General features: G+C 37.9%; 1 long non-coding RNA gene across 1 annotated transcript in view; it reads right to left on the bottom strand.

Moving 5' to 3' along the window:
• Positions 1–16,759, bottom strand: part of LOC137250559 (uncharacterized) — a 552,581-nt gene extending 535,822 nt beyond the window's left edge. The window contains exon 1 of the long non-coding RNA XR_010953005.1: positions 16,222–16,759. This is a non-coding gene — a long non-coding RNA (uncharacterized lncRNA). The remainder of the gene's footprint in view (positions 1–16,221) is intronic.
• Between the last annotated feature and the right edge of the window lie 3,110 nt (positions 16,760–19,869).

The raw sequence follows: 19,869 nt of genomic DNA, 5'->3' as shown, positions 1-19,869 counted from the left end.
AACCGCTGAACTATAAACAGAAAATCGACGAATATACGGCTACGTCCAAAAGCCAAACGAAAAATGTTGGTGAACGTGAAATACCAGCAAACGCTAAAGTAGGTGAACGCGAAACACCTAAATCGGTTAAATGCTATAATTGTTTAAAAACGGGACATATTTCAATAAATTGTTCAGAACCACAACGTGTCGAAAGATGTGAGACTTGTAAACGTACAGGTCATAAAGCAATAAACTGTAAACAAGCGAAAGCAAAACCTAAACCAAATACGACAGTGAATAAAATAAATGATGTAATTCAAGATACAAACTTGACAAAAGTAATCAAAGTAAATGATTTCAAAACAAAAGCTATCATCGACTCTGGTAGTACGTGTTCGTTAATCCGTCATTCTATAGCCGAAAAAGTGGGCACACTTGTAGAATGTAAACGCATTTTAAGAGGATTCGCAGGAGGCGAATATATGTGTAAAGCAAACATTTCAGTTGTACTTGAAATTGACAAAAATCATAACCAAGCCGTATTATTAGTGGTTAACGATGATCACATTGATGAAGATGTACTCCTCGGAAGAGATGTGTTTTGTAATAACAAAAATAGGCTGGTTATAGAAAACAACAAGTGTAGTTTCGAGAAATTAGAGAACGTGTCGAATATCTCAACGAATGAACGATCGGAATTGAAAGCTATTATTGAAGCAAACCGCGATATATTTTCTGAGTCTGTATCCGACCTAGGTACATGCACAGTCTCGAAAATGAATATCGAATTAACCAACGATAAGCCAATAACTTTAAAGCCATATAGAGTGCCGTTCGCTAAACGTAAAATAGTATCTGATATTGTATCTGAACTATTAACAAATCGAATAATTCGTCATTCGGAATCACCTTACGCGTCACCGGTCGTGTTAATTGAAAAAGCCAATGGGGAATCGCGATTATGCGTGGACTATAGAGCGCTAAATAAAGTTACGGTGAAACAACCATATCCCATGCCAATAATCGACGAATATTTCGCACAACTATCGGGAAATAGTTATTTTACGACATTGGACTTACGGATGGGATATCACCAAATAGAAATCGAAGAGTGTGCGAAAAAGTTTACTGCTTTCGTGACTACGGATGGTCACTATGAATACAATAGAATGCCATTTGGCCTGGTAAATGCGCCTTCTGTATTCCAACAAGTAATGAATAAAATAATTGCGAAAATGAGAGCGGGTGAAATACTAGTATACTTGGATGACGTCATAATTCCAAGTAAAACGGTTAAAGAAGGTTTATCACGTCTTACAAAATTCTTAAATATCTTACGAGAAAATGGTTTAACACTACGTTTTTCAAAATGTAATTTTCTGGCTGAAGAAATACACTATTTAGGCCACGTAATAAATAAAAATGGTATAAAACCGGGAGAAAAGAAAATAATCGCTATCAAAAACTTTAAAGTACCATCTAGCATAACGGAAACTAGACGATTTTTGGGTTTAACTCGGTTCTTCCGGAAATTCGTACCGGAATACGCGCTAATTTCGAAACCAATAACGAAACTTCTCGCGAAATCAAACGAATCTTTTGTATGGGGTCGTGAACAACAAGAAGCATTCGAAACCTTGATCGAACGTTTAAGCAACGCACCAATTCTGGCGTTGTACGATAGGATGGCCGAGCATGAAATACACACCGACGCATGTAGTGTTGGCCTTGCCGGTGTGCTACTTCAGTCAAACGACAATAAAACGTGGAAACCAGTATTTTATTTTAGTAGGCATTGCACGAGTGCAGAAAGTAATTATCATGCGTACGAACTCGAGGTACTCGCCGTAGTCGAATCCCTCGAACGCTTTCGAATGTATGTACTAGGCAAGCATTTTCGACTAGTAACGGACTGTTCTGCCATAGCTAAAGTCAAAACTAATAAAGAATTAAAATCTCGTATCGCGCGTTGGTGGATGAAACTTTTAGAATTTGATTTCGATATAATTCATCGCCAAGGCACACGTATGGCTCATGTCGATGCTTTGAGTCGCGCACCAGATCAGCCACCAAACGACGTAGAACCGGCTGGGTTGGTAATGAAAGTTAATACTTCATCCGAAGACTGGCTCTTGACAATGCAGTTGCAAGACCCAACGTTATCATCGATAGTATCAGTACTTAAGCAAGAGAAGAAAACAGATCAAGACGCCCAAATTCGACAAGACTACGAAATTAAGGATCATCGATTATATCGCCGTACGAAAGATGGGTTACGATTCGTTGTACCAAAATCAGTTCGTTGGAGAGTAGTGCATTCTTGCCATGACGAAATGGGACATTTTGCACTCGACAAAACGATCCAACGAATTTCGACACATTTTTGGTTTCCTAAAATCCGCAAATACGTTAAAGATTATTTAGCAGCATGTCCAGATTGTTGCTACAACAAATCTCGTCACGGTGTGGCTGAAGGTAGGCTGCATTATAGTGAACCTGATCCCATGCCATTTCGGATCCTTCACGTCGATCACTTAGGACCTTTCGTCAAAAGTAATCGTGGAAATTGCTACGTTCTGGCAATATCCGATAGTTTTTCCAAATACCTGGTAGTGAAGCCAGTACGCAACACGAAAACCACCGCGGTAATCAACGCACTAAACGATATGACAAGCTACTTTGGACTGCCTGTCAAAATCATCACCGATAGAGGTACATGTTTTACCTCGAAGCAATTCGAACAGTTTTGTGAAAAAAATTCGATCCAACATATTAAAAACGCCGTACGTACACCTCGCGCCAACGGCCAGGTTGAGCGAGCTAACCAAACCATATTAAATTATCTTCGAACATCGACCGATAAACCGAAAGAGTGGGATTGTCATCTACGAAACGTGCAATGGTCAGTCAACTCGCCGAACGAACTAATTTTTAATTTTCGTCTCCGCGATATCGTACAAAATAAGCTAATTGCAGCTATTCACGATACAACCGATAATCCGAATCCGCTACCAATCGACGAAAAACGGCAACAAGCCCTTGAAAATATTAACCACGAACGAGAAAAATGGAAACGTAGGTTCGACGATAAGCACCGTACTCCGACAACATACACTGAAGGTAACCTCGTTGTTATTGAGAACGAGCCAGCAGCAACTGGCGAATCGAGAAAGCTGGAACCCAAGTTTCGCGGTCCATACGTTATTACCCGAAGCTTGGGAAACGACCGATACCTCATAGAAGATATTCCTGGTATAAAAATAACAAATCGCAAATTCTGCTCAATATTTAGTACCGACAAAATAAAGCCCTGGTGTCACAGTGCACCCGAGCTCGACGAATACGACGACGACGACGACGACCCTGATCAAATCGAGGTCGATTTGGAGTCAGGAAAGGCCGAATTGTCAGCCGACATGGCAACTCTAACTAAGTAAAAGACGATTTGAAGAGAGAAATGAAATGAGCGAGACGAAGGAGTCTGTCTCGAACCTTCAGAACGAAACGTCGTATTTAACAAAATCATAATTCACTTAAATTACATTAAAGTGTATATTCATTATTTCTAATAATAATACTTTCTTCATTTAACATTAAATAAACTAGCGTGCGTCTAATTAATTATTCGGAACTCTGACAAACGTAAGTAGATATGCCATCGTGATACAAGTAAATAAATGAAATACCGTGGGTGGTAGAAATATGATTTGATTCGCGTCTCCATCCTTTTCTACTTCAACCCGTGAGAATACCCGACATGAGGCTACACTCCTCTCTTTTTAATGATATGAGTAACTTCGTTAGTCTAAGGTTGTACCGCCTACATATGGCCTGCGACACTTTGCAGCCCCGCGCTTGGGTCCGCGCCTTTACCGCTTGGTGCACCTCCTGACCTCCTTTTATCTCGACCAATTTAATTGGAATTTCTACGGAGCCAGCTTCAAGGGATGCGCTCTTTTTAGCTAATTCATCCGCTTTTTGATTCTTATCTATTTCCATATGCTCAAAGTGCTGCTCAAAATTTATTTTGAGCCATTATTTACTTCTAAATATTTCAAGTAGGGCCTTGAGTTTATTTGGTAATCTCTTATGGTTAGAACGCACTCATTCACACTCCGCTTTTAGCTCCCCAAAAGCACTTCTCTCTTATTGCTAGCCATTTTTATCAAGCATCCCAGTCTCCAGTAGAGGTAGAAGTTGGGGTAGAGTAAGCGGTTGAAAAAGAGGTAGAGTTAGAGGTAGAAGTAACTAGAGGTCAAATTCAAAGACTTTCTTGAAATATTTAGCAGTAAACATTGACCTAGAGCTAACTTTTAAGGAGCACATCAGGGTGGTTGAAAAGAAAGTTTCTAGAGTTATCGGAGCCCTAACGCGAATAACTGCGAACACCGGTGATCCAAGCTAAGCTACTCGTAAGCTATTATCCAACGTCACCAGCTCGATAATAATGTATGCAGCACCTGTATGGCACGCATATAAAATGGTCCACCAAAAAGGTATACTACAGCCTACCGTATTGCTGCTATACGAATAACATGCGCATATCGGACGGTGTCCGACGACGTGATACATGTCTTATCCAGGAAAATCCCAGTAGATCTACTCTCAGATTAATTGGCCGATCTGTATGGCATTAAAATCAGCCGACCATCTGAAGATGCTAAGAAAAGCGCAAGGTCACGAACAATAGTTAGGTGGCAAGAACGGTGGGAAGAATCGAGAAAAGAGCGCTGGACCTTCACTTTAGCGCGAAATATAGACAATGGCACGTGCGGAAGCAGGGAGAACTAAAATTCTACCTCGCGCAGATATTAAGTGGGCACCGCCGCTTCAAGGAGTATTTATATAAGCGTAGGATATAACAGGACCTTTTCTCTCCAAATGTCTCACTGAATTGAAAAACGCAGAGCACGTAAAGAGTCATTGCCCTCATTTTCACGCCGAAAGACTCTCCCTAAACAGATTTTTTGGAGAGGAGCCTTTCCTTATCTTACCTAATGTGCAGAGACATACATTTTGGACTACTGCAGCTTAAATTGCGTTTCTAGTGATGACGCGATTGATGCATGCCGAAAGGGAGCGCAGATAAATGCGCATGAGAAGCAGTGGTGACTAAATCACTTTTCTGCCCACTTGACGTTATGCCCATTGGCGGAACCCGCGGTATGTGGGTTCATCGGGCCACTTGGGGGCAGTGCGCTGCCCCAACGTCCCACAAGCATTTCATATACATATGCCTACATGCTAATAACTTAAAATTTGACACATATTCCCTAAACAATAAAAAATATAACACAAGTGACATATTCAGTTCGATTAATACCCCTTCCAGTTATTTTCGAATGCGAGTTAATGCTGAAAAATTGATTTCGTTCGCTCTTTTTACGTTTTTTATGGCGTGGCAAAAATGCGGCGACACGACTAAGCAAATGACATTTTGCTGACACGAGCACATCAACAACTCAGCAACTTCTCATACCAACACTTGCAAGATTTAGGCAGGAAAAAAATAAAAAAAAGCTAAGTTACCACGTTCCAATAAAATTGTCAACAACACCATTGGCAACATTTTTGACGTTTGTACGTTTCACAGTTTAGTGCTTATCATGTTCTTATGCTCGCGGACACGCACATGATGACAGTACGACAATTCAGGATAAGAATAAATATACGTGAATATGTAAAGATGTGTGTGCGTAAGCATGCCAGTCAGCTTTAGTGTTGATGTGGGCGTGTGTGTGAACACAAATGGCGTAATGCCATAACATTCGATTCTCTCTTTCGCTTTATTTACCGTCATCGCATGGTTCGGGTTTATCTTAGGTACACTGCCACTACAGTTTCTAATACGATTGTATTAGTGATGGACGATATGGCGATTTTGAGCTATCAGTGAAAATAGATCTGGCTATTTTTGAATATCGGCTATTTTTTATAGCTATAGCGATCGCTTTATTTCAACAAGCGATTCCATACAGAAGAGTGATTTTGAGCTATCAGTGAATATAGGTATGGCTATTTTTTACAGCTATGGCTATTTTTTACAGCTATGGCGATCGCTTTAATTTATCTTTAATAAGCGAAACTGCAATTATTTGTATACTTGTATATAAAAAATGAATGTTTAAGTCTTTTTACCAGAGTAGATTGAATGTTATACATTAATTTATACTAAATTAAATTTTATTAGAATATATGAACCAAAATTGGAATAAAAAGAAAAAAGTATGTACCTTTAATTGTAAAATTGCTAAAAACAAGGAACAAAAAACACAAGGAAAGCTAGACGTCGAAAAGCTTCAATCACAACAGACTGCCAATGATTTCGCAACTCGACTCTCACACCTGCTCTCTGAGGGCACAACTCATCCTGAAGGATTACAGGTGCAGTGGGAGCATATCTCCAAAGCACTTCATACTGCCGCCGAGGAAAAAATTGGTTACCGGCGGCCACGAAAAAACAACTGGTATGATGAAGAATGTCGTGTTGCAACCGAAAGAAAAGACGCTGCCTACAGGGCTACGTTAAAAGCGAGCGCGACAAGAGGAGTGTGTGAACGCTATCGTGAGTTGAAAAGGGAAGCGAGACGCCTTTTCAGGAAGAAAAAAGCAGAAGCAGAAAGGCGTGAGTGCGAGGAGCTTGAGCTGCTAGCCACCAGGAATAACGCCCGAAAATTCTACCAAAAAATACGGCGACAGACGGAAGGTTTTAAGACCGGGGCAAACTCCTGTAGGAATGAAAACGGCGACCTTGTAACTGATGTCCAGAGAGTGCTTAGATTATGGAGGGAACACTTCTCTGCTCTCCTAAATGGAGGCAGCAATTCACCGCGCAGAGATGAAGAACCCGATCCCGCAATCGATGATGATGGAATATATGTCCCCCCGCCCGATTATGACGAAGTTAGAATAGCAATAACCAGATTGAAAAACAACAAGGCCGTGGGCGCTGATGGATTTCCTGCGGAGCTATTCAAGTTCGGCGGCGAGGAGTTGGTAAGGCGCATGCAGCAGCTTCTTAGCAAAATATGGGCGGACGAAAGCATGCCCGACGGTTGGAATCTAAGTGTTCTTTGCCCAGTCCACAAGAAGGGGGATACTGCAAAATGCACTAACTATCGTGGAATCAGCCTTCTTAGTATCGCATATAAGGTCCTTTCAAGTGTATTGTGCGAAAGATTGAAGCCCACCGTGAACCAGCTGATTGGACCTTATCAGTGCGGCTTCAGACCTGGTAAATCTACCATCGACCAGATTTTCACAATGCGCCAAATCTTGGAAAAAACCCGTGAAAAGAGAATCGACACACACCACCTCTTCGTCGACTTTAAAGCCGCCTTCGACAGCACGAAAAGGAGCTGCCTATATGCCGCTATGTCTGAATTTGGTTTCCCCGCAAAACTTATACGGCTGTGCAAAATGACGTTGAGCAACACCATCAGCTCAGTCAGAATTGGGAAGGACCTCTCCGAGCCGTTCGAAACTAAACGAGGTTTCAGACAGGGTGACCCCCTATCGTGCGATTTCTTTAATTTGATGCTGGAGAAAATTATACTAGCTGCAGAACTTAACCGCACTGGAACAATATACTATAAAAGCGTGCAATTACTGGCATATGCTGATGACATTGATATCATCGGCCTAAACACCCGCGCTGTTAGTTCTGCTTACTCCAAGCTGGAAAAAGAAGCGGTAAAGATGGGTTTGATGGTGAATGAGGACAAAACGAAGTACCTGCTGTCATCGAGCAAAGAGTCAGCGCATATGCGCCTTGGCAACCACGCTACTGTTGGCAGCCATAATTTCGAAATAGTAAAAGATTTCGTTTATTTGGGAACCAGCATCAACATTAGCAACAACATCAGCACTGAAATCCAGCGAAGAATCAATCTTGCCAATAAATGCTACTTTGGACTAGGTAGGCCATTGAAAAGTAAAGTCCTCTCTCGGCGAACGAAAATCATACTCTACAAGTCACTTATCGTACCCGTCCTGCTATATGGGGCAGAAGCATGGACCATGACAACAGCAGATGAAGCGGCTTTGGGAGTGTTCGAGAGAAAAGTTCTTCGAAAGATTTATGGACCTCTACGCGTTGGCGATGGCGAGTACCGAAGAAGATTTAATGATGAGCTGTACGAGCTATACGCAGACATCAACATAGTCCAGCGAATTAAAACGCAGCGGCTGCGCTGGCTAGGCCATGTTATGCGAATGAAAGATGATGCTCCGGCCAAGAAAGTGTTTCTATCGGAACCCGCCTATGGAAGCAGAGGTAGAGGGCGGCCCCCACTCCGTTGGAAGGACCAGGTGGAAAACGATTTAAACTCCCTTGGTGTGACCAATTGGCGCCGGTTGGCGGAGCGAAGGAGCGACTGGCGCGCCTTGTTGGACGGCCATAACCGTTTAGACGGTTAAGCGCCAATTAAGTAAGTAAGTAAGTAATGTAATGTGAAATTCTAATTTTCTGAGATGTTATGATATATATTATTAACTGGCTGACGACAATATGTTCAGACTCGTATTACACTCAATGAGATGAAACTAGCTGAAATAAATGTATATGCATCTTTGTTTTATAAATTTTGTTAATTGAAAATGCTTTGATTTTTAAATGTAAGATGAATCAACCCGAAATAAATCTGTATATATAACACCATAAAAACATGATTTATTTACTATATTATACTACACCGATGTATTCAGAAATACTCCGTATGAATTTATTCTGAAAGTTGTATTTGGCTGCATAAATTTGTACAGTAAAGTGAATCAATTTTTAATGAAAAATACAGAGGAAAAATATAGCAAATTCTTCAAACTATTACAAAAATATTCTTTAGCAGAAAATTAGCCACCCACTGCAGTGCCCTAGAAATTAGCCGGAGAATTCAACCATATACAAACCATATGACAAATCTTGAATTGCATTCTCCCAAAAACCTTAAATTTTGAGTTAATCTGTTTACAATAAGACGAGTGATATATGTTTCTATAATTATTTTATTTTACCATCAAAAACACAAATTTTATAAAACTGTTAACGGCTACTGCCTAGAAGTATGAACTTATGAATAACACAGGCAATCAATCTTAGGCCAAGTCTAAAGACCCATGTCTATTTGGCGTCACATAGTGTAATTAAAAACAAAAAAAATTCAGTCATTCCATTTCTTTTATACATTTCATGAAATTAAAGTTTTAAAATTAACTTATATTGCTTGTTTAATATTTTGACAAATATTAATTATTTTATTATAAATACTTAAATATAAAATCAAAATATAACGAATTTTATATTTTATGATTGGCGTTTAAAAAGATAAGCATTTTAGCCTTTTCATCATCTAAGCGCATTCTTCTCTCGCTTAAAATAAGGCCGGCTTGAGAAAAAAGTCTTTCACAGGGAACCGACGTTCCTAAACACCCCAACTTTTCGCGAGCTATAGGAGATAGATTGGGATACTTGTAATTGTTTTTCTGCCACCATAAAAAAGGATCAGCTTTTCGTGCAATTACAGTTTCTTCTATATACCTCTGCACTTCGATAATTGCTCTTGAATGAGTTGTGCCTTGCGGTCTCTTTGATCTTTGCGTTGATTATTTTTGAGTTCGATCTTTCGCTTGTTTGTAAAAATTACCCAAACCACGTGGCTGCTTTTCTAGCCGACTTCACAATGTCGTCGTTCTAGTTGTTGCACAAGTTTGCTTTGTTCCGTTCGCTGTTTCGGAAAGTAAAGCACACAGATGAGCAATGATGAACGATATCTCACTATCGATGATTGCATCGATGCTATTAGTATTAGAATTCCATGCTGAAGGAAAATCGCCAATCGCTATAATCGCTATTGGCGATATTCTGCCAGAGGTGATTGTCATTCAAAAGAATCGAATGAAGGAAAATAGCCAATCACTGATATATTTGGATTGCAATAGCCATAGCTATTAGCGATTTGTCAATAGCGGCGATGCAATCACCAATAGCGAAATATCGAGCCATCACTAGATTGTATTCTACTGTCAATCACGCGTTGTGTGAGCTGTGTACTCTCTTTCCAATTGGTTTTACACTTTTTGACTTTTTTGGTAAATTCATAGCTTTTGGTCCGCTGTATGCGTGTATGTGTGTCTGTTATTTGAGTGATGTATCCTGTGCGTACGATTTGATTAATTATAATTCATGCTCTCCGTAAGTCTGATATCAGTCATTGAAGATGGCAAGGGTATGCCCCACCAACAGCATTACTTCCACATAGTCTACTCCACAATAGACGTCATAGCTACCTGAACCATTGTCGGATCAGGATCGTTGCGAGTTCCCGAGCTTTGGAGAGCTAATGGAACAGCAAACTGAATTTCGAACTGAATTAGTGGTTGGAGAGGCCACATTTAGAAGTTGACTTCTCTCTGACACAAGTTTTTTACTACACACGGCTACTTCCGTGCATATCTCTACATAATGAGCAATGTCAATAAGCCGAACCTAATATATTAGCAATTTTGTACATTCACGTCGATGACGTTACACTACCGACTATGCAGCACCCAAAAATACTGAATATGTAGTTCGATAACGACCTACCTTTCAACGAGCGTGCATACGCAATGGCACCCAAAGTTCAGAGCTACAACCAAATCCTCAATTACCTCGCTCGCAGCACTTAAGGAAAAGATAAAGAAAAGCTCATAGCTACTATTTAAGAAATTGGTTAGACGCTTGTGTACTACGCTTGTCAGAAGTGGTAGCTAAGCTTAAAAGAAACATACTGGAGGAAGTTTTAGACCAGTCAAAACACCGCGTTAAGTCCTTCCAAAATATGTCTCCTTAACTCGCCAGGACATCATCTATCTGATAAAAGAGGCCTTGTCTACCAGAAACATAAGGGTCTGTCCGCAAAATACTATAAAGAAATCCAGCCCTTTGAACCAAAAGAGCGTTAACAGTCCTTCAGAATCGTCGCAAAAAGGTTTCAAATCTTATGTCGACAAAGTCCCTGCAAACCCCATTCTCGGAGTCCAATACCAGAAACTCGCAATTGAGGAAAGGAAACTCCCCGAGGAGACACGCGTCGCTCTTGTACAATTTCGATTTGTATACTGCAAAAGGTTAACCACTTAGTTGTCCAAAATCAACCCGACATACGCAATGTATCTTTGCGTGTCCTGAACGTAATGTCTCCCGCAAGACACCTTCCATATTTTCAATTGCAAAGTGAAACCAACGCCTCTAACACCCTTTAGAAAATATCGCTGAATATACGAGAGTAATCGGGTCTGTTGGATGGAGCGATGCACTGCTACAAGAAAAAGAAGAAGCCTATACTGAGGACACTGGCCGCACGTCGGACACATGCTATAACTTTGTGTTAGTCCATATTCCTGTATATTATAGCCATATTAAGCACCTAGGGCGGGCACTTTTTGAAGCACTTGTAGGTAGAACACATCTTAAGAATCTTCACTCATCAAGTGCCGAAGATCGTGTTAAAGCTACCATGCCGGGCATCATAATAAAAACAAGCAGTTGAAAGCCGTTGTTACAAACAGTACAAAGTAGAAATAAAAGAAGCTTCGAAGGACTATCAAGCAGACAACCTTAGGGTGCGAGCTATATAATAACACTAAAATTATTTGGGCCATGATGCTGATAACTAAATGAGATGCTGCCGTAAAGGAGACTTTGAAACCAATTCTGGCTATGGCTTAGGGGACGCGGACTTGCCATTAGCACACCCGGCACTATGCATACTTAGAACTGCTTTTTAAATACTTCTAAACCTGTAACAGTAAATGTAGGAATGTGACCTGGTGGAAGAGACGGTGCTCACCTTCTGTTTTCGTCTCCTGCACTTGGGAGGTCTAGGCTCCAGCCTGCTACCTAATTGGGGTTTTCCGTTTGGTCGTCAAACAAATTTTGGTAACACTATGGACAGATACAGTCTACGTGAGTTCTTTATTGACCGGCGAGTTTAACCTAACTAGGTCAATAACAAAGTCCATGTCGTGAACTATTTGCTGACCCAGCTTAATTTCTTACTTATATATTTAATTAGCGCTTAATTATTTTAACGGTTATGGCCGTCCGAAAAGAGGCGCCAATCCCTTCCTTTTTGGGTTAACTGGCGCCAATTGGTCACACCTAGGGGTTTTCAATCGTTTTCCATTTTGTTCTTCTAACGGAGCGGGAGCCTCCCTCTTCCTCTGCTTCCATAACCGGGTTCCGATTAAAATAATTTATTAGCCGGAACAGCAGCGTTTTAATTCGCTGAACCATTTTGATGTCTGCGCAAAGCTCATAGAGCTCATCATTAGAACTTCTTCGGTACTCACCGTCGCCAACGATTGGAGGTGCGTTAATCTTTCGAAAACTTTTCTCTCGAACACTCGCAGAGCCGCTTCATATGATCCTATCATGGTCCAAGCTTCTGCACCGTATGGCAAGATGGATATTCTTAAGTGACTTGTAGACCACGACTTTTTAATTGCTGACCCAACTATCGATTTGAAATATCTGGTGCTGAATATGTATACATTATAAATAAATTTAATCGAGATTTCATTCTTAAAAGTAGAGGAAATCTCTTAAAAATCACACCAAAGGACACATATTCCATATAACACACAGCCATATGCACTTATCGCGCTCCATTAGCTATTGCATATTGAAATTTTGCGAAACCGAAATGTCTTCCCATATTTGTTTATCAACATTATATTGCTTTCCTATGACGGAAATGCCAAAATAAAATGACAGTTACTACTTCCGCTTCAACTTAGATATTTTTCTTTATCACACCACTAATCTTCCTTCTTCATACAAACTCTCTTTCTATATTTGCAAGCCCTTATTTTCCCATCTAACACTCACAGCATATTTTGCTTCCGAAACTCTGCATTTCCCATTGTAACTAAAGCTATTTTACAATTTACGCATAAGTATGACTTAAGTGCATTTGCACCGCATTTTCACAAAAATTGGCTTTAACAACAACAAATATTTATACATAAATAACTAAGTAGATACGAGATATGGCACTTCGCATACGTACCATATATTTCTGTCATTTTGCGAGTTAATATCCCAGTAGGGCATCGAAACATTGGATCTTATAAGTTTTTAATATTTTATATACCGTTCATAAATATTTATCATATTTACATATTCAATCGTTAATTTCATTAAAATCATCGGTTTATCTAGCTGTCATCTAATTTACAATACCTCGTCAAAGTAGCGCCATTCACTCCGGGCTTGTTAGTTTGTTAGTCGGCAGCTGGTAATTTTTATACTTTTCATGATAATGAAATGGAATATTAAAATTTGGTCCGATTTTCAAAAATTGTAAGTCCTTAAAGGAGAGAAGATACAACAAGTACCGAAACTATCAGGATGACGAGCTGAGTTGATTAAGCCATGTCGGTTTGTCTGTCTGTCAGACTATTTGAACACAAAGTAGTTCCTCAACTTTTCAGATATCTCTTAGAAATTCGTTGTGCCGATAGATTTTGATGTTTATGTTGACGGACATAAGTTCAAGACTGTGAAGGAATTCGGTTATCTGGAGACCAGAGATTAGCAACGAAAACTATATTAGCTAAGAAAACAAAAGCAACATCGCTAATATTTTATTTAATTTTATAATGATATATTTTATTTTATTTTATTTGTTTTTTATTTTGTTTTATTTTTTATTTTATTTTCCTTTTTAATTTTTTGTTTTACTTTTTTATTACGGTTTATTTATTTATTTATTTATTTATATTTTAGTCCATTTTATTTTACTTCCTTTTATTTTATTTTTTATTTTTTTTTTTTAATATAATTTTTTTTATTTAAATTTTTTTTTATTTTATTGTATTTTACTTTGTTTTATTTTAGTTTATTTTATTTCATTTCATTTTATTTTAATTTATACTCATAAGCATTGCCTTGGCAGGGAATTCCGTTGACGGATAGATCAAGCGCCATTTTTTTTTATATTCCTAAAGGGTTGTTATGTGCCCTGGATTTTCCCGCAAAGAAATCTCATTTTAAAAGCGAAATAATAGTACGTAATAATAATAACGAAGCATTTTCTGCTCATTTTTTACAGCGCTTTTCCGGAATTGCATTGAAGTTATTGCCTTTTCCTATGCTTTTTCTTATACATTTGTTTTTCTATAAACTCCTTTCTATCTTATTATTTTTTTGTTGGTTTTGTAAGGCTGATGCATCCTCTTAAGGTAATTGAAAATAACAATTGAAAAGCGTTTACAAACAAAGTCATCATTTTGATATTCATATGGCATTTCAAATAGATTTACAAAATTGTGAATTATAAAATAAATGCTTTTTAGCCCATGAGCATCTGGTAACAAAATTGCTCTCTTTGTTCGGATAAGAACTTTTTGGACTATTTTCCTCTTAGAAAATACTGCAATTCCCATAATTTGAGTTAACTTTCCATGGAGCACTCTTTGAAGAACAAATAGGTATTGTAATATACTCGAAGTTTCACATCGCTCACGCATCAGTCTATTAAATATTATAGCATTATTATAACGGAGCGTCAAAGGATCTTTCCCACCGGTAAGACTAGCATAGGGGACTCATAACCTGGTAAAGATTTCGTACATCGGTAGCACTTTCCTTAACATTTTACGGTTCAGCTTTGGGAAGGCTACTCCGATATATACAATTTAGAGTATTACTGAAGTTGTCTGCATCTATCCACAAATATGTGCCGCTGTAACAAGACGTATGTCTTATCGGATAGCTCTGTTGCATGTCGAAACACTTCTAATTACAAACTATACCACCGAAAAGATTTACGCTGAGCTTCAATTTGCGCCATGCTGCCTTTAATTTGTTCTACCAATTGGCAGCACGGGACCTATATGTCACGTTTACGCGTTTAATTACTCTTACCTTCAGGATTCCCTTATACCTTGAGCAAAGATGTTTACACAACAATAAACAAACAAAAATTTGGCCACCGAAAACATAAAGGCTGTGCTTCTGTTCCGATTCGCGTGGTGCTCCTTTTTAGATTTTCCTACAAATAGGAGGGAAATGACTTAACTACATGCTTTATGCTTAATTCGAACGGCTGCTGCAAGGTAGATGAATTTTCATTGAGAAGCTTTTCACGGCAGCAATACAGTTGCGGAGTTTTCTAAAGCACTCTCAAGGGGCTATCCCGCTTATAAATTTTTATATTTTTTTTCTAATTGAAAAATGTTGTTCCTATGATTTTGATTTTGCTTTGCCCATGTCTTGAACCCAGGACATTCATTGTAGTCGGTGGAGCACGCTACCGCTCCACGACGGTTAAATACAAATCAGATTCCAAGTTTTTATAAAATAGTGTACAGGGCTCAAACTGTTATTAATCAAATCGCTAGCTATAGGATCTCTTAAGTTAAATTGGACGTTCTGAAAAGAAATCTGAAAAGATTTTTAGCTAAGCTGAATCCTTAAATATCAGCTCGGGGTTAAAGTTCAAGTTTTTACAAGGAAACTAAGCAGGAGGCACCCTTTCAGCTCTACGACTTCATGCCTTTCATGAATGTACTTGAACTATAGTCGGATTGAAAATTTAATAAAATAATTTCAAAAAAATTTTAATTTAAACGGTTTTATTGAAAACAAAACTTATATTAAGTAATAATAATACTAAAAGCTAGAAAATAATTAGGTAGGTCCAATGTACTAGTCATCACACTCTTCATCAATCTAGGGCGTTGATCACACAAGTAAATAAAAGCATTTGACGCGTCAAATTTCTACTGATAGTCATAAGTAAGACCAACTAAACCTGAGTCAGGTTCTCGATCCTTGCGCAAATACGATTTTTTTAATATCTCGATGCCTGCGCCACCCAGCGGCGATTTTTTTAATATGTCGCTTTCTATTCATTTAGGTATTATGTGTTCCAAATATGAGCCAATTTTGAAGCACAAATACGATTTTTTTTAAATATTTCGATCCATGCGCCACCTATCGGAGTTTTATTTTCTTATTATTGCATTGTCATCGGGTTCTGAACTATATTCCAAGTTTCAAGTTTGTAGCTTATCGGGAAGTTACAAAATTTTAATTACAAAATTCGTAAATAAGTCAAGCTAAATAAAACCATTTAAAAAGGTGCCATTCGTAAAATTGCATAGTGTGAACACTTAACAACTTTCAAAAAAGTCTCTCAGTGATATACATATGTAGTTTGTTGTATGTTTAATTTAGTTTACTAAATTACTTACCTACAGCTTGTTTATTTTTCATTTCTATGAATGGGACTGTGCTATTACTTAAACACTTTTAATTTTTCTTTTAAGAACACCATAAATGCAAAATCACTGACTCACAAAGTTTGCGCTGTTTAGAAAAAATACTACAAACAGGAAATATAGCCGGCATTTTTAATATTGATTTTACTTGCAAACACTCTAATGCACTTAAGGCCGCTGCACAATGACATTTTTCATATAGATGCGTTTAATACAAGCTTATGCATTCCAATAACATCGCCACAATCAACCAAGATATTGCGTTTGTAAATATGAAGGAACTTAAAGTTGGCAATTGAAGTTTATTTCGCCTTGCCCATTCACATACAAAATTTCGCGAAGCCCTGTTATAAACATTCTCCCTACACAACAAAAATACTTCCTAACATATTTTGTGTCGCATTCGATTGTTATATTACAGTTTTTGATTGCGAAAAATTTTAGAAAAGTTACCAACCAGTGGGACAAATAATTTAACTTGCAAAGTGTGCCTACACCCTTAACCAATGCAAATTCTTCTTCTTATGATTTGCTTGCAACAAAATTTGGGAGTTGGCTACTTTTCCATATCAGATGACGCCAGTGTCGCTCAATCTACCGTCCTCCATAAAAATACGTGCAATCTACTCATAATGCATAAGCGTTAACCTCATCTATATGAAAAACTGCTTGTGTCGGGGCTTTCACAAATATGCGAACACACTCTCACACGTATGTATGTACATATATTTCTACAGCACTTCTCGCTCTTTTGCAGCGAATACACTTTGAACTATATCGGCTTACTCACATTCAATTTACTTAAACAAATACACATTCCGATATTAATTTGTGCTTGATATTGATTATTTTATATTATTAATCGTTCTTTTATCATATTTTACACATTTTCACAATATTCTAATTAATTTTTTTTTGCTATAGCTTTGGTAAACACTGCCGAAAAATAATTACTCGAGGGACGTCTTTAACGTTTCGCGACATTTTTGGAACTGGCAATCTCGGAAGCAAGTTTCACGAATTCGCTGATTACAATTTTATGGGATCGTTATAGATCCTATAAAATATTTTTGTTTAGTATACGTGTTGTATCGTTTTAAATTTGCATACTTTTAGGCAAAGAGTTATTTCAAATTGCAAGCATCGCACATGGTAGATTTTAAAGTTTTATGCGGCCAAAATTATTTTAACTGCTAGAACTATTCTAAATGACATAATTGGTATTAAAAATCAACTTTCTGTTAAAATTTTAAATATTTATTAAAGAAAATACCTTATTATGTACAGTTGCGATCAATAAAATAGTAGCGAAATTCTAAATGCTAATAAAAATTAACTTCCTGTTATAGTTTTAAATATTTATAGTTTATTTTAAATACTATTGTTATTCATTATTCCAGATCCTCATTGTCCGAGGATTCTGATAAAGCGGAGTCAGGTTTAGTGTCTAAAAGCATATCTAAAGATTCCGGGGAAAGCGATTTACACACTTTCTTTTTCCTTCTTTGTTTTGTACTTACACTGCTAATGAGAGGATCAGAGCTCAATAATAGTCTATTATATATGTCGCGGTTACACTGCTCGCGGGAAAATTCTCTTGCGTAATCTTCGCGGTACTTGCGAAAGTGCTTATTTCGAGCTTCTTCAGCGTCCTCCGACAACTGGACTATTGGAAGAAGTGCATTTTCTATTATTGTAGCACCATGTATGAGCACTTTGTGCAGAGTAGGAATCATCGGGTGGCAAGAATAATGCTTTACATACCTATAATTTGGCGGTGTCCAGGGCATACTCATCATATTTCTTAACGCCAATAATGTATCCACTGGAAATAGTTTCTAAAATTACTTTCAGTCTGTAAATTCAATCGAAGTTCACACCAGTTATATCGGAAGCCAATTGGGGGTTCTCAAAAAATCTACGGCTGGTGTTTCCATCATTTGTATTACCGTAGTTGGGCTTGGGCATGTCAATGAGTAACCCGGTCTCATTTTTAAATCTGTCTTGGATTTTTTTTTAGCGGCCACTTCCAAGTCTTTTTCTTCAGCGGTTTTTCTCTATCTGTATTTTTTAACTTTTAATTTACAGGCCAAGTGTAAAACACTCTCAAAAATTCTGATTCTGGCATGCAGCACAGATATTCCGAAGTCCAAAGTTTCAGGATTAACACCATATTTTTGCTTAGGTCGTTAAAGTCTTTTGATGTGGTTTTACAAATAAAGCATTGCTTGGTAGACTTAGTGTCCGTTGCAGCATTACAAACCTTGCCATCAATCATAGTCATCTTGAAAATGTGCTTGTAGGTAAATTTATTTCCATTTATTTCGATTTTGGTAGGAGTCAAATTTTTTACCGATTCTTCCACGTATTTAATTTCTTCTTGGTCATATCATAGTTTTCTTTCAGAAATCTGAATCTTATCGGCCGACAAAACCGAAGGGATGATGGAGAAGGATTCTCCCAAATAACTGTTTTGTTATTTTTGCCATAATATATTTGTAAAGGGACAAATGAGCTCAAAAATATATTGGCATCCGAGTCGGCAGGATTTTCAAACTTTTGTTTATATCTGACTTGCTGGGAGCCATCACACGCCCATTTGTTTATAATAATTAAAGTTTTTCTATACTCTTCGCTAATAGTTACAAGTACTTCCTTTAAGCACATTGAAAGGCGCATACGAGTTATGTCAATAAGACTTTGCAAAGTGCTTTCTGCATACAGACTCGTCACTTTTATGAGTTGTTCAGGCGGAAAGCATTCTTTTTTGGCATCTAATAATTTGTCGTAGCATGGATAAAGTGACTTATTTGTCTCGCGTATGATTTCGTATTGCTGTCGTGCTTGTCGGCTTCTTGAGGCGTTAATATGTTGGGCTTACCGAGCTCATTTGATGACTTGTAGATATTTTTGTACTTCTGTGCTATTGTGAATTCGTTTTGTGACGCTTGCTTCTCTCACTTGACTCTATAAATTATATTCAAGGGCGGCCGGGACGATTTTGGTTTTGGGTAGGGATTTCAAATGTCCCACTAATCCATGACTGGTTTAGTTTTATGAATCTGTCTTCTTTTCTATAAGCTTCAGACCATTTTTGCCTCATGGCAGTCTTGAAGTAATTAATATTTACCTTTAGTTGTTTTATATTTTCCTCTGGGTCACCATAAGGCGAAAGCAGGTAATTTTCCAAATTGGCCAATTTTTCATCCATTGTTGATCATTTCTGGCTTTACATTTTTCCGTAGAGAAATTGACGGGTAACTAATTTTTTCCAGATGAACCAGGAGAATCTTAGATGAAAATGAAAAACAAAATTTGTTTGGACACTTTTCCAATGTATCTTTTTTTACCCCAGCCGCACTTGTCCGCAGCTGATTTTCATCAGAACCATAAGAAAAGACTACCCACTATTAAAATGCATAAAAATTTTGAGGCGATCGGAGGCGATAATATAACTAAAATGCTTTTGAATTAAAAAATGAACAATATTTTTTCAAGAAAACGCAACATGCTAAAAGCTTAAAAATGGTGGGTCTTTTATTATGCTAGGTTGACGATTTCTTCAATAAATAATGATATTTACATGAAGCACTCGAATCCATATTGTTTACTTTGATAACT

This window comes from Eurosta solidaginis, chromosome 4, assembly GCF_040869045.1.
Source record: "Eurosta solidaginis isolate ZX-2024a chromosome 4, ASM4086904v1, whole genome shotgun sequence".
In the NCBI taxonomy this organism is placed as follows: domain Eukaryota; kingdom Metazoa; phylum Arthropoda; class Insecta; order Diptera; family Tephritidae; genus Eurosta; species Eurosta solidaginis.
Note: the sequence above shows the minus strand (reverse complement) of the source record. Positions and strands in the feature narration are given on the sequence as shown.